This window comes from Cervus canadensis, chromosome 21, assembly GCF_019320065.1.
Source record: "Cervus canadensis isolate Bull #8, Minnesota chromosome 21, ASM1932006v1, whole genome shotgun sequence".
In the NCBI taxonomy this organism is placed as follows: domain Eukaryota; kingdom Metazoa; phylum Chordata; class Mammalia; order Artiodactyla; family Cervidae; genus Cervus; species Cervus canadensis.
The window spans coordinates 48,365,715-48,382,150 of record NC_057406.1 but is presented as its reverse complement, the minus strand read 5'-3'; the positions used below and the strand labels follow the sequence as shown (position 1 = coordinate 48,382,150).

Here is a 16,436-nt window from a genome sequence, read left to right as displayed (position 1 = left end):
GGATGTGCTGGGTTGATAAACAAGACTATTGTACACTTTTGTTCTTCCATATGACATAAGAGTCTCAAAATAAATGATTCCACAGTAAATATCAAATCATGAATGTGGCTATAAGATCCTTTGCTGAGAGCTCAAAAAACATAAGGAGGTGCCTAGGAGACCCTCACAACCAGGTAAAAGAACTTCTAAGAATTCCAGGCATTATCCCACAACACTTGATGTGTCCAAAGTAGAGAGAAGTTTGTCTCAAAAAATTAAGGAGGTAAGTTTTCAGGCATGGAGCAAGTCCCAAAAAGACTAATAAGAAATCCACAAAGCGTTTTAGCAAATAGGTTTAATGAGAGCAATGTTATCTTAAACCAAAAGCTAACTCTGCAATTCTTCTTAGAAATAAGTAAAGCCCCACCCTTGAATGAGCTGTTTTGATGACTTGCTTTGACCAACAGAATTGTTGTATTTCTGAAGGTAAACCTCAAGAGAACCTTGTTACTTCCACTTTCATCCTCTTGGGATGTTGTCCTGAGACCCCATGCCATGAAGAAGCCAAGAATGAAACACTCCAGGACAAAGACTCTGGGTCATTTCAATTATCCCAGTCAACAGCCAGCATCAAGGCCCCGGTCGTGAGAATGAGACCTGGTTGACCCTCCAGTTGATATGTTACCTGATTGAGCTCAGGAAAAACCAGCGAACAGCCACCTAGGCAGCTCACAGAATTATAAGAAATGGTAAATTACTATCTTTTTAAGCCATTAAGTTGTGCAGTAGCTTGTTACATGGTACTAGATAACTGATACAATCTCCCAAAATGAACAGTATGGCATGTTGTCTTTTGTTTTACTGGGTCTAAAAAAGAGAGCCCTTGCTTAAAAATACTACATTTTCTCTTTTAAAGTGGCATTTCAATGTCCACTTCCAATATCAATGCCAAGAGAATTCATTCACTCACATATTTATTCATTCAATATATATGTATTGATTCTGTGTCAGGCATTGAACAGATACAGGCCAAAAAAAAAAAAATCATGATCCTTCAAGAGGCTCAGTGGAAAAGTCAGATAAGGACAACAACCCAAGTAAAACGGTATGGGGATTGCTATACTAGAGGTAAGCACAAGTCCCTTCAGGAGCACAAGCAAAGGCTTCACTCATTCAGCATTCATTAATCGTTCACCATGCACCAGGCTTTGATCTGGGTCTTGGAAATAGAATGATGGATGAGACAGAATTAAAAAAAAAAAAATCCTGATAATTTGCAAGTAAACAAGTAGTAAGGTCTTGAATGATGATAACAAGAAGATAAAGAAGATAAGGGATAAAGTGATGTGCATGCATGCATGCGAAGTCACTCAGTCGTGTCTGACTCTTTGCGACCCCATGGGCTGTAGGCTGCCAGGCTCCTCTGTCCATGGGATTCTCCAGGCAAGAATCCTGGAATGGTTGCCATACCCTCCTCCAGGGAATCTTCCACATCTCAGGGATTGAACCTGCGTCTTCACATCTGCTGCGCTGGCAGGCGGGTTCTTTACCACTAGCGCCATCTGGGAACTAGGCACTATTTTAGAGATGGTGACTAGAAGAGCTCTCTAGAGTGTGGACATTTGAACTGAGATGTGGAGGAGAAGAAGAAGTAAGCCGAAAAAGGGGGAAATAAGTCCAGGCAGAGTGGTCAGCGAGTGCTAAGGACCTTGGCTTGGGGTGCTGGAGGAACAGCGAAAGCCCAGTGAGGTCGGAGATGAGTAAGCAAAGGGGCAGCGCAGGAGATGAGGTCTGAGAGTAAGCACCTCTCTATGGCCTGTTGACTATGATAAGGAGTTCAAATTTATTCTAAATGGGAGTCTTACTGATGCGTGTTAAGCATGGATGTGACTAGGAGAGAAAGAAAGTCTTTTTGAGGGTGGGGGGCTGGTTCGTGAATTTAATCTCTAAGAAGTAAGCACTAAACTAAGCAGAAGGCATGCAGGGGGGATGGCCATAGGAGGAAAGCAGCAGGCTGTCTTCTAAGCAGCCATACATTGTCCTCCATGCTGCAGTGAGTGGACTCAGCTCAAACCAGTGGAGAACGGAGGCCTATTCAAGACCCAATATCAAGAAAAATGATGATTCCTTTGGGGTAAAAAATTTAAAAGTCCTATCTTGTATCATTTTAAGTCTCAGGTGGACTAAAGACTTTTAAAATGATAAACATTATTGGGAGAAAATATAGAAAAACACATTTGTGATCTTTATGAATTTAGGGCATTGAAAAAAAGACTGAATAAGAAACAAACAAGAAAAGAATCAATTTGACTACATTAAAATCAAGACACCATAAACAAAGCTAAATATATGAAATAAACTGGGAGAAAGTGTTTACCACATAAATAACAGCCAAAAATTAGTACAAACAACATATTACTAACTCCTATAAATAAAAACAGAAAAGATAAACAACTCAAGGAAGAAACTGGCAAAGGATACAAAGAGGAAATTCACCAAAAGGGAAATACAAGTAGTCGATGAACATACAAAAACATCTGAAGCTAGTTATTAATTAGAAAAATGCAAATTAATACAACTGGATACTATTTCCACCTACTGAATTATCAATGCTTTTTTGTCTGATAATATTAAAAATTGAAGAAGATGTGTGGAAATACACCTTCTCACACACTGCTAGTGGGGGCATAGTTGTTACATCTTTTTGGAGGACACTTTAGCAGTATATTCTGAAAAATAAAAGTACAATTCTAATTCTTAGGTATCTTCCCTGGATAAAGCTTTGCACAGGTACACAAGAATGTTCACTGTAGCACTGCTTCTATTTAAAATGGGAACTGAAATATCAAAGCTTTATTTGGACTTTTATACAGAAAAATTAAAATTAATAAAAATTTATTTTATAGTCACACCTATTGATTCTGGTCGCCAGAACTGTTGTCATTCTTAGACCTAACAAGGAAAAAACATATTTTTCCTGCGTAATACTTTCTTTCTTATACAATACTTCCCTTGGCAATCAAGCTGCATTATATTGGCATTGAACTGAAACAAGTTTACAAAGAAGAGAAAAAGAAGAGCAGACGTTCCTTTATTGCCCAGACTGGAAAGGGGCAAACTAAAGGAGAAAATAACTAATTGTGGAGGGCAAGGGTTCCAGGGGATTGCAGACTGGGATGAAAGAACAGGGAAGTAGCAGAAGAGAGGAGGGTGGATGTTTTTAGGTACTGATGACTTTTGCGTCCCCTGCAGCTGGGTGACTGAGGATGCATAGAGTGACGCCTCGTACATTTCCACTGGTAGAAAACATCAGGGCAACAAGAGATACCTGGGAAGAAAAAACTGTCCCTGTTTCTCTTAGCCCCTTCGTGATGTATGTTGCTAAGATTTAAGAGAAAAATGAGACTGAGCAAAACGAAGGAAAACCACTCCCTATCAAGAAAAGAACATGAACCTCCATTCTTTTCTTTATCCACCCACCTAATGACAATGCAAGTCTCTGAAAACCTATCACAAGGCGATACGTATTCTCCTGGTGTTCATAACCCGAGGTTTCTGTGAAACACAGCAGTTCTGAGCGCCTTTTGAAAGTCCCTGATCACAACACCAGGGAAGGTTCACCGAATCTTTAATTAAGATGACAATAACTGAGGTGTCCAGTCAGCTCTCCTAGATTGACCTTTGGGTTAAAGCAAGTAGTGCTAATAACTTTCCACTTGCCCTGCTTGAGTGTAGTTATTAGAAAATGCCCTAAGAAGTTCTGGGAATCTTCACAACTGTGCTGCTGCTGCTGCTGCTGCTAAGTCACTTCAGTTGTGTCCGACTCTGTGCGACCCCATAGACGGCAGCCCACCAGGCTCCCCCATCCCTGGGCTTCTCCAGGCAAGAACACTGGAGTGGGATGCCATTTCCTTCTCCAATGCATGAAAGTAAAAAGTGAAAGTGAAGTCGCTCAGTCGTGTCCAACTCTTAGCGACCCCATGGACTGCAGCCCACCAGGCTCCTCTGTCCGTGAGATTTTCCAGGCAAGAGTACTGGAGTGGGGTGCCATTGCCTTCTCCTCACAATTGTGCTAGGTCTTAACAAATCACCCCTGTTAACCTGAAACATTTGTGGTCTGGTCCACCTGCTCCCCTCCCATCATTCCAGATTTCAAATTCTCCCAACCTCCAGCAATACCGAGGTAGCAAGAAAAGAACTTTTGAGTTAAAAAGACTTGCCCTCATATTCAGGTCCTGTTACTTCCTAACTGTGTGACTGCAGACAGGTTACTTGTTCCCTTTGAGCCTCAGTTTTCTCATTGGTAAAAATGAGTATAAGAACCTCCATTCAGGGTTATTGTGAGAACGAAACAGGCAATTTAGACAAAGTCTCTGACATGTTGGTACATGCTCTTGCATACACAGTTCTTTTCTTTTCCTTCCAAACACAATGACTGGGTGTTCCACCACCATGTGGCCAGATTTTGGAGGTGTGGAAATAAAAGGAAGGACAGGAATTACATTACTTTGCTTCTCCAACTGGTGGGGAGAGGGCAGAGGTGTGTGGTGGAAAGCAATGCTGCAAATCCTGATGAAGGGTCTCAGGAGAAAGCATCATCCCTGGCCAGTATTTTATCAGCTAACTCTAGTTGCATCAGCCATATTGCAACATTCTCAGCCAAACAGAAGAGTCCACGGTGCAAATGGCACAGTCCACAATTTGGAGGGTGGGAGAGACTCAGAGACAACGGTGTCTATCATTTTACAAAACACACTAAAATCCTGGCGTTGGCTGTCTCTATTCCCCTTATTGATACTGCTGAGGTGGTTCTAAGGCAGGATCAGTGACATCATCAGATTTCTTTAAAGCTCAGGTGAGTTTCTCAGACCAAGGATCCAGCATGAGTCATTTGCATCCCTTTCCCCAGCCCCTCCCTTCTAAATAAAAACTCAGTTGAGAGAAATATGACCCAGGCTTTGCTCACAGTTGCCTAATACCCTATGGCAGCATGTAGAGCAGGAGATGCTTTATCTGCAGATTCAGACCTTGGAGAATTTTAGTAATAAAGTTCTTCCTAACATTTTCCATCTTATTTTAATATTTCCATCTGATACTAATATGAGAAATGGAAACCAATAGAAAAGTTTGCAGTAGGACTCCAAAGAGAAAGCTTTTGAAACCTACTCTTCTAGGAAAAACTTTCAATCAAGCATAGCTTAAATGTCATCCAAGTCCTAGATCTGAAGTCTTCTGACATTAGTAATATTCCCTAACTTGCATTAGGATTTGATAAATCACAGCACATTATACAGACGAGATTGCCTACGGAATCAGAAGAGAGACACTTCTGAAATTTACGGTCTCCAGTCATTCTCCTGGGTGATCACAATGTTGAAAAGATATTCCAAAATAATTTTTCAGTAAGAAAAGCAATTTACTTTTCAGTAGAGTACTACCCATTGATTTCTGCTTCTTTGTTTTGAAGAATTTTTTTATTTTTTTAAAAACCATCAAATTCTACCAACTGAGAATTCATTCATCGACCAAACTTCCTGATGCTAAAGAGAAACTTTCAATGACAATGTCCCCTCTGCTGTTTTGGGATGGATACCCCACTCCCAGAGGAATTAGGTACTCACTGAGATTGTCTTAGGCTGGAGGTGAACTTTCAAAGCCCTGGGAAGATTCTGAGTCCAGTCTTCCTCTCCAAAACGCAGTGGTTTTGCTACAAATGCTCAGGATCTGATTTTGCATTGGGGCGAGTCCAGGAGACAGTGGGGTGAGGAGGAGGGAGTTCCAGCAGGAGCCGGGGCCAGTCACGGGCGGCCTTCCCGCCTAGCAGCAGCATCTCTGCCTTGGCTCTGTGCCTCATGGACAGAGATTAGTCATTAACAGTCCTTTCCCTGCTAAATGATATAAACAGAGAAAGGAACCTTGGGACATGCTCGAGATTCCCAGGACGAACTCCCAAAGCCCCTGGACAGGGACTGTAACAAAGCAGAGGGGCGCCCTGAAGCCTTGAAAACACTTCTCCGCAGGCTGTGTTTTAAGGGTCCCAGGTACCCCGATTTCTGCACACATCATCTAAAACTGAATTGTCATCTTCCCTCTCTTTGTCCAACTGCTTTCAATAGCTCCACCACCTACAAGGGACTGAAGTTAGCAACTCTGAACCTTTTCGACTCTCCCTCTCCTGGGCTTTCTGTATCAAGGAGTAACAGATTAATGCAGATTTCATCTTTCTAATGTCTCCTGTTTCCAACCCACTGTGCTCCTCTGCTGATTCAGGCCTACCACCACTTCCCTTCTGAAGAACAATGTTGCTTGGCCTCTCACTCTTCTCTTCTGGTTTCTGAATTGCATAGCAGCGTAAAGTGTGGGGCTCTGGTGAGATACCTGCTCATCTGCTACAACCTCAGGAAAGACACTCAGCATTTCTGAGTCTTGGTTTCCTTGTCTATAAGATGAGGATGGTGTAACTGTCCTATGTGTGGTGGTGAGAATTACATGCACAGTTTAAAATGCATAAAATGTTTATAAAACTGCCTGACAAAGAGGAAACACCCAATACATTTTGTTGTTGTAATTCAGTTGCTCAGTCATGTCCAACTCTTTGCGACCCCATGAATTGCAGCATGCCAGGTTTCCCTGTCTTTCACCATCTCCCAGAGCTTACTCAAACTCATATCATTGATTTGGTGATGCCATCCAACCATCTTGTCCTCTGTCATCCCCTTCTCCTGCCTTCAATCTTTCCCAGGATCAATCTTCTCTAATGAGTTGGCTCTTCGCATCAGACAGCCAAAGTATTGGAGCTTCAACTTCAGCATCAGTCTTTCCAATGAATATTCAGGGTTGATTTCCTTTAGGACTGACTGATTTGATCTCCTTGCAGTCCAAGGGACTCTCAAGAGTCTTCTCCAACACCACAGTTTAAAAGCATCAATTCTTCAGTGCTCAGCTTTCTTTATAGTCCAACTCTTACATCCATACTTAACCACTGGAAAAACCATAGCCTTGACCAGACAGACCTTTGTTGGCAAAGTAATGTCTCTGCTTTTTAACATGCTATCTAGGTTGGTCATAACTTTCCTTCCAAGGAGTAAGCGTCTTTTAATTTCATGGCTGCAGTCACCATCTGCAGTGATCCTGGAGCCCAAAAAAATAAAGTCTGACACTGTTTCCACTGTCTCCCCATCTATTTCCCATGAGGTGATGGGACCAGATGCCATGATCTTCATTTTCTGAATATTGAGTTTTACGCCAACTTTTTTCCCTCTCCTCTTTCAGTTTTGTCAAGAGGTTCTTTAGTTTTTCTTCACTTTCTGCCATAAGGGTGGTGTCAGTTGCATATCTGAGGTTGTTGATATTTCTCCTGGAAATCTTGATTCCAACTTCTGCTTCATCCAGTCTGGCATTTCACATGATGTACTCTGCGTATAACTTAAATAAGCAGGGTGACAATATACAGCCTTGATGTACTCCTTTCCCAATTTGGAACCAGTATGTTGTTCCATGTCCAGTTCTAACTGCTTCTTCTTGTCCTGCATAAAGATTTCTCAGGAGGCAGGTCAGGTGGTCTGTTATTTCCATCTCTTCAGAATTTTCCACAGTTTGATTATACAGTGGAAGTGACAAATAGATTCAAGGGATTAGATCTGATAGAGAGAATGCCTAAAGAACTGTGGACAGAGGATTGTGACATTGTATAGGAAGCAGTGATCAAGACCATCTGCAACAAAAAGAAATGCAAAAAGGCAGAATGGTTGTCTGAGGAGGCCTTACAAATAGCTGAGAAAAGAAGAGATACTAAAGGCAAAGGAGAAAAGGAAAGATATTCCCATTTGAATGCAGAGTTCCAAAGAACAGCGAGGAGAGATAAGAAAGCCTTCCTCAGTGATCAATGCAAAGAAATAGAGGAAAACAATAGAATTGGAAAGACTAGAGATCTCTTCAAGAAAATCAGAGATACTAAGGGAATGTTTCATGCAAAGATGGGTACAAAGAAGGACAGAAATGGTATGGACCTAACAGAAGCAGAAGATAGTAAGAAGAGGTGGCAACAATACACAGAAGAACTATACAAAAAAGATCTTCATGACCCAGATAACCACAATGGTGTGATCACTCACCTAGAGCCAGACATCCTGGAATGAGAAGTCAAGGGGCCCTTAGGAAGCATCACTACAAACAAAGCTAGTGGAGGTGAAGGAATTCCAGTTGAGCTATTTCAAATCCTAAAAGATGATGCTGTGAAAGTGCTGCACTCAATATATCAGCAAATTTGGAAACCTCAGCAGTGGCCACAGGACAGGAAAAGGTCAGTTTTCATTTCAATCCCAAAGAAAGGCTTCAAACTACTGCATAATTACACTCATCTCACATGCTAGCAAAGTAATAATCAAAATTCTCCAAGCCAGGATTCAACAGTACATGAACTGTGAACTTCCAGATGTTCAAGCTGGATTTAGAAAAGGCAGAGGAACCAGAGGACAAATTGACAACATCCACTGGATCACTGAAAAAGCAAGAGAGTTCCAGAAAAACATCTACTTCTGCTTTGTTGACTACACCAAAGCCTTTAACTGTGTGGATCATAGCAAACTATGGAAAAAACTTGGTGGAAGGCCTACACTTAAATCTATTAGGAAAGCTATATTTAATAATTAAATAGCATCTGTGGGTCCTACAGGCTCAGACTCCCTACCCCATGGGCTTCTTCTGTCTTGAAGCACACCACCCCTACCCTCTATTACCAGGAAGAGGGAAAACCTAGCCTTGGTAAACACTCCTCTGCCAATCTGAAGAGTCTTTCCCATGACATACAGTGGACTCTGCCGCTCTGGGCTGCCCAAGGGGCTCCGGCATGACTCCCAGACCAATTCTTGGATGATGAAAGCCTTTGTCATGACTTCATTCTCTTCATCAGCTGTGGAAGGTGAAGGCTGAAAGAATTCTGTGAGAATCAGCTGACTACCTGGAGCTGTATACATACATATATACAATTGCATATATAAACTGTATATATTTATACAATTATATACTTATATAAATTGTATATTTTATTATTATTTGTAAAAACATATTAGACATCGGTTACATCAGAGAAAATTTAAATAAACTTGAGAGTGTATATGTACCTGGGAGTATATGTGTATGTGTGTGTGTACCCCCTGAGAGCTGGTTGTTAAACACTTCCCAGCACACCACTGCCCCCACCTATACTACCCCTATTTCTTCACAGTTCCTCCGCACTCTTAGTTGAAAAACACTGATGTTCTCTTTACTTAATGGGGTTCTCCAAGCTCGCTCGTGCCTCAGAACCTTTCCTTATCCTGAAATGCTCCCTTTTATCCTTCTCAGTACCTTTCACCCTTGATCCTTCAGATCTAGTCCAGGCATGCGAATGTGACAGTCTGAAATGTCAGGAGGAAAATATTGCTGAACTCTTGTAGCTAATTTATGGTTGCAGTTCAAGCATGGTTTGACAAATGGACCTGCATTCCATTCCATTAACTCCTTCCCAATACACTTATTTTCCTGATATCACACACATGATGTACTGTTAAACTCTTAGTCTCACACAAATTACATTCATTAAACTGAATGCTCTTTTGGCTCCAATACTACATATGTTGGAAATTCACTAGTTCATCAGAGATATGAACAGCTTTTTTGCTGAATCAAATAATAGCTTTCAAATACTGGAAGAGCATTTATTCAATGTTTCGTGTGTGCTCTTCACAATGTAAATAATCTGCATTATTAACATCACCACAACTTAGACCAGAGGTCAGCAAACTTTTTCTCTAAAGGGCCAAAAAGTAAATATTTTAGGCTTTGCAGCCACATCTGGTCTCTGTCATATTTTTCAAACTTTAAAAAATTTAAACTCTCTTCTTAGCCCGCAGGCTGTACAAAAACATCCATAGGCCAAATTTTGTCCCCCAGCCTTAGTCTGCCAACCCCTTGGGCCAGCGGGTTTCAACAGGGAAGAAGTGGGGGAAGTCTTGCCCACCAGGGGATATTGGCAATATGTGGAGACAGCAGTGGTTGTCACAACTCGGAGGGAGTGCCGGTGGCATTTAGTAGGTAGAGAAGAGAGACGCTGTTAAAAACCCTATGGCGCACAGCGCATCCTTCTGGAGCAAGGGATTGTTGAGCCCCAAATGTCAATAGTGCTGAGGCTGAGAAACACTGGAGCTTCCCAGGTGGCACTGGACGTAAGGAATCCGCCTGCCAATGCAGGAGATGTAAAAGAGGTGGGTGTAATCAGGACGATCCCCTACAGAAGGATATGGCAACCCACCCCAGTATTTTTGCCTGGGAAATCCCATGGACAAGGATTTCCCCTAGCCTGGCAGGCTACAGTCCTTGGGGTCACAAAGAGTCAGAAACAACTGAAGTGACTTAGCACAAAAGCATCAATAAACAGTGTTAGACAATTAGCAAAACAGTAAACGAAGTACAGATTTGTAGATTTAGTTCATTTAGCTCATTCCCATGGTGTGAATATCTTCACGGTGGTCAATTTCAAGCCATCATTATGATGTGACTGAACACAGAGATGGAAAGAGATGTACAGAGGCACATAATTGCTTAGAATTTCCACCATTCACCTACAATAGATGTGAATAGCCACGAGAGCATACATAATTGTGAAATTAAAATAGTTAGAATGTAAAGAGTTTTAAGTACATATTACCCTTGATTTTTAAATGTCTTTAATTATAAGTTAATGTAATTTAACTTTTAATAGGTGCTGTGTTTAACAACCAGTTCAGAAAAACCTGAAAACTGTTGGCTCTCATGGGCCAGGGCAAGTTGACTCAGTCCACCATTGGGGGAATGAGGACTTTCTTACATGTTGTCTTTGTAATTTAGGAGCTATGAAGTATTTTCTTCATTTTTTAAATGAGGAAAGTAAGAGTTAGACATTCAATGGCTCATGAAAGCAAGAAAGCTGGGCTTTCAGTTCTTTTCTCCAAAACTGCGATATTTTCTCCTATATTTTGTTCTACAATCAATCCAAGCAAAGTGAAATCAAAATATTTATTCTATGAAGTGCTTCTCAATACTGGCTTATTTTAATTAGTTGCTGAATAGAATACAGATGAAGGAAGTCATTACCATATTGACAGTGACCAACTTTTATACAGTATTAAGTATATAGTAGAAAAGCCATTCTGAAAAAAAAAAAAACAACAAAACTCTCCATTCATTGATAGTGTTTCTTGGTTAATGTGTTGACTTTCTTATCTTCTCCAGGTTTCGTCCTTTTTTGGAAAAATCCACTCCCTCCTCAACTCTAATGATTGAGTTCACCCCAGATCAGGGACTATAAAATATCCTGAGGTAAAAATGGGAAGTAGAACAGGTGAACTTTGAATACTTGGACAGCCAAGGTGAAACCCAGCCTAGGAGGCCTGGGTGATCACACAGAGAACAGAGCCAGGGCACTCAACTTCACAGACAGACACTAAGATGCACAGAAGAAAGGAAGGAAGGAAGAGCTTGGGTCATTGATGCTGGCCTCTTTTCCTATTGACTCAGGCTTACCTGTGAGCATTAATCTCTGCTCCAACATGTATCTATCAGAAAGTTCCATCTGCAATGGTCTTTACAGCTGTGAATAATGTCTTTTCCTTGGTAATGAGAGAGTTAATTCTTAGATAGGTTGATAAGAAGTCCAGGGCTCTCAAGGAGGAGAAAGGAATAAATGTTTTATTCTACATTGCTTTGTCTTAGTCACATAAGATATATTTTTTTAAATTCTGAGTTATGACAATAATCTTTAAGACTAACTTTCTTTAAGCCCAGAGCTGATGATTATACAACAAAACAACTCATCTTAAACTATATAACAATGTATCCTGCTCGAGGACATGTTTGTCCTTCTTAAGAACCTTCTAACTAATCCTGTTATCTTAAATTGTATATCCTGGGAGTGAGTCTGGTAAGACCTTTCTACTGTTAGTTCTAATCTTGTTAATTTAAGATGTATGCTGTGGGAGTGAGTCTGGTAAAAGTATATAAGACCTTGATAAGACTAGCAAGTGGGGCACTCTCCTTCCCCCTTCTGATGTCTATGTCAGAAGCTTTCTCTGTCCTTTTTATACTTTAATAAAACTCTGCTACACAAAAGCTCTGCATATTCAAGCCTGGTCCCTGGTCCTGAAGCTAAATCTTCTTTGGAGATCACAAATCCAACATTGTTCACTGTAAGCTATCAGTAAGACACCACTCTCAAGAAGCTGTGCTTTCATAACCAGAAGAAGCTTCCAAAACCAAGGGCACCATGGTAGAGGCACTGCTGAAAGCACTGATGTTAGTGTCAGGGGCATGGATTTGAGTTCTGACTAGTCTAACCATATGACCTTGAGCAAGTCAATCTCTGGGTCTGAATTTTCTCCCAGTACCAGCAACAACAGGGAAAATTCCTCTTTTATTGTGAAGATCAATATGAAATGTCACATGAAGATGTGCACCATAAAACAGCAAAGGGATGCATCTGGCCCCATTAGATAGGAAATTTTCCAGAAATTACCAATAGAAGCTCTATAAGGGCTCCACCCACCTCTGCATTCAGCTATTCTAAGTGACTCATTGGAGTCACTGGGTCTGCAGTAGGGAGAGAACCCTCCTGCAGATGTTGAAGAATGCAGCTAAACCTTCATCTGAACCTGGATGGAGAAGATTCTTTGAGAGTCCCTTGGACTGCAAGGAGATCAAACCAGTCAATCCTAAGGGAAATAACCCTGTATACTCATTGGAAGGACTGAGAAGCTGAAGCTCCAGTACTCTGGCCACCTGATGTGAACAGCCGAGTCATTGGAAAAGACTCTGATGCTGGGAAAGATTGAAGGCAAAAGGAGAAGAGGGTGGCAGAGGATAAAACGGTTGGATAGCATCACCGAGTCAATGGACATGATCTTGGGCAAAATCTGGGAGATGGTGAGGGACAGGGAGGCCTGGCATGCTGCAGTCCATGGGGTCACAAAGAGTCAGACATGACTTAGCAACTGAACAACAATATTCTTAAAACCCACAGAGTCACAGAATACACTATGATATAGTGTATAGAATACACTGGGATATAGTTTCTCCCAAACTCTTTAATGAAAAATAGATACATTCAAGTCTTCTCTTAAAAAATGGTGTCATATGGCATATACTGTTCTGAATATGCTTTTCTCATTTAATGTATCATAACTATTTTGATATTATTAAATATTTCATTACATACATAATACCAAACAATTTAATGGAGATGTATTATTGAATTCACAGGCATATGCCCTCATTTGACTGAACCCCTACTGCTGAACCTTTGAATTATTTCTAATTTCCCTCCATTATAAATGACATTGCAATGATCATCCTTGGTAGTTTAAATCTTTGGCTACATCTGTGATTATGTCCTTGGCCTTGTTTTCTAGAGGCAGAGTTACTAGGTCAGAGTGATCACACTTCCAAGACTCTAGTAAACTTAGCAAACTGCCTTCAGAAAGATCGTGCCAATTTTTATCCCCCTAGTAGGATCCAAATGTGTCTATTTCTTGCCCTTTGGCCAGCACATGGGGGCCTTGGTGATTCTTTTTTCCAGAAGAGCATTTCTGTGAGATGCTTCCAGTCCTCACCTACCCCTCCCAGTAGAGAATCAACATGGAAATTCAAACGAGGTTTTTGAACGGCACGATATAACCCATTGTTGTTCCCAAAATCAGTTTAGTAGGTCATGACCAGCATTTGTTTGTTTCAGTGAAATAGCATTTTTAAATAGCATAGCAAATATTTCCTTTGCAAGCAGAAAGGTAAGCACTGATTAAGGAAGTGGTGTCACTTATGTATGCGGGTGTTGTTGCAAACTAGATTTCAGTATAACACAGTTGTAAGGTCAAAGTTTGTTTGCTTATTTATTTACATTTATTTTAGATTGTGAGACAATATTTAATACATGTATCTGACAGAGGACTGATATCATGGATGCTTTTAACATACGAAATTCTTTTTTTAGTTTTTGCAAAGTAAAATGCATCAGTCTTTTTCTTAATGCTGATGCTTCTGGTGTTATTCTCAGAAAGACACTTTCATCCCCGACATTACACAAGTACTCATTTATAGTTTCTGACATTTGATTTCTCGTTTTGTTTTGTCTGTGTGGCACAGAAGATCTTAGCTCCCCAAACAAGGATGGAATCCGCGCCTCCTGCATAGGAAGTGCAGAGTCTTAACTACCAGACTTTCAGCGAAGTCCCAAGGTCAGAGTTAAGAAAGTTTGAAAAGCATGTGATCAGTCAAAAGATCATTGAATCAGTGCCCATGGACTTGGATTCTGGACATAGTTTGGTGGGGTGGGAAGCCAAGGGCAAAGAGAAAGGACACATATCCCATCTACTTTCTTTGTTGGAAAAGTATTGGTAGAAATGTGACAAAACTCTCAAAGGTACACATAACCTAAGTCATGGTTTTAGAATAGGAGAAATGATCAATTTCAAAGGGTGTGATAAGTAATCTGAACCTCTCTTGTCCATGTATTTTAGTCACACTGTATCTTTGGTTATAGATCTGACTCTGCTGCTACCCAGCTCTGCCTGGATCTTAACTCAATCTCTCCATGCCTGTTTCCCTACCTGGAAGATAAGGATGTTCAACAAGAGGACAGCCAAGTTTCCTTCCGCATCTGTGGTGCCACAGGCCTGATGAAGGGATCAGCTGTGCTAGGCTGACATATTGTAGTTTTCCGCAACCCATTTGCAGGGCTGCCTCATGAGTATGTGACCTGTTTGGTCACACAGGACCCCTCACTTAGAAGACCATACGCTTGATTTAACATCGTGCTGCTGTTCTGTTGAAATTCTTAGTTTTTCAACAAAGGTCTTTCTATTTCCATTTTCCACTGAGCCCCACAAAGTATGTAGCTGGTCCAGTGTATTAATTCAGACAACAGGAAGTCTTTCTGATAAAAAATGGAATTATTAAAAAAAAAAAAAAATGGAATTATTTACTTTGGCACTGCTAAGAGCTGAAGCAGTGACTCTGTACCTCGGGGGATCAAGTACGAGCTGCTTAGATGGTTTATGATACAGGAATTCAAAAGTCTGCTATGCATTAGAACAACACAGAAGAGAAGCTGTTTAGAGTTTCTGTTCTATCCAAGGCTTGTGTTCCATTGTTCCAGCCCCAGCTGGAGTGGATTGTCCAAACTGCATTCAACACATTAAAAAAAAAAAAAAAAAACGGTCTTAAAATAAGATGACCCATTTAATGCCATGTGTTGCTAAACGGGTTAATTAGATTTAAAACATTCACAGCAGGTTCTCAATAAGGGAAATAAAAGAGGCAATAGAAAGATGAAGGTCATTGTTGGGCCTGAGTGCTATATTATGTCCAACCTGCATTTAAAACCCAAAGGTTGCTGAAAAAGATTGTTAATAGATAGAACAAAGGACCACATTTGGGGATATGGCCTATTTTATATTTGGAAATGCCTCTATCTGTTTGGGAAATTTAGATGATAGTTCAATGGTAAACTATCTGTCTTCAACGGAGACAAAGCTACTTACTATCAGGAAAGTATGCTTTTAGAGTAGCGGTGGGGTATCTACACTACTCCTGTTGTGTTTGCCAGATATAAGTCATGACCATGAAGCAGAATCAGATACAATGAAATAATAATGCTGATTTTCTTAGAAATGAGTCTGAAGAGGAGTCAACCAGGTATTTAAAACACCAGTCTTTATACAAAGGACAAGCATTTAGGCATGTGTTACTCAGAGGCTTGGATATCCTTTGCAGATCCCTAATCAGACACAGTCCACACAAATGCTCTCTCTCCCCTGCACTCCCAAAGCATCCCAGGCGAACCCATCTCACAGTACTTTTTATTCTTTATCACAATGGTTTATTTCCTTGTCTGTCTCCCTCATGAGTCTGTAAGCTCTTTGGAGGCAATTTCTGTGGTTGTTTTTAATCTCTATATCCCTAGCCTGCCGTAGGTGACCAATGAATCTCCACAGTTAAGTAAAAGAGTGAATGTAATATGATATATGAAGAGTTCCTGCAAATCAATAAGAAAATGATCAACAACACCAAAGAAAAACTGGTAAAGTGCATGAAAAGATGAAACAAAAAGGATACAAATGACCAAGAAGCATATAAAAAGATATCCAAAATCAATCATAATAAAAGAAATGCAAATTGAAACCACACTGAGATATCACTTTTCACCTATCAGATGAGCAAAGATAAAAAGAAATTCAGTAACATACTGTGCCAGTGAGGGTAAGCACTTTCATCTATTGTTGATGGGGATATAAACTGGTATAACCTCTAAGAAGGACAAATTGCAAGTGTGCATGAGCTTTTACCTAGCAATTTCACTTTGGGGAATTTATTCTAAAAGATATATGCACAGATAGGTGAAATGATGCATGACAACAGCTAAATTCGCCTATATATTCCAGAACCGCTGT

At 40.6% G+C, this 16,436-nt stretch overlaps 1 protein-coding gene across 2 annotated transcripts in view; it reads right to left on the bottom strand.

Annotated features, from left to right (window-relative positions):
* NR1H4 (nuclear receptor subfamily 1 group H member 4) overlaps positions 1-5,735 on the bottom strand; it is an 81,077-nt gene extending 75,342 nt beyond the window's left edge. For both annotated transcript variants that reach the window (XM_043441597.1, XM_043441598.1), the window contains exon 1: positions 5,601-5,735. The gene's annotated coding sequence lies outside the window, so the exon portion shown is untranslated. The remainder of the gene's footprint in view (positions 1-5,600) is intronic.
* Positions 5,736-16,436: the final 10,701 nt, after the last annotated feature.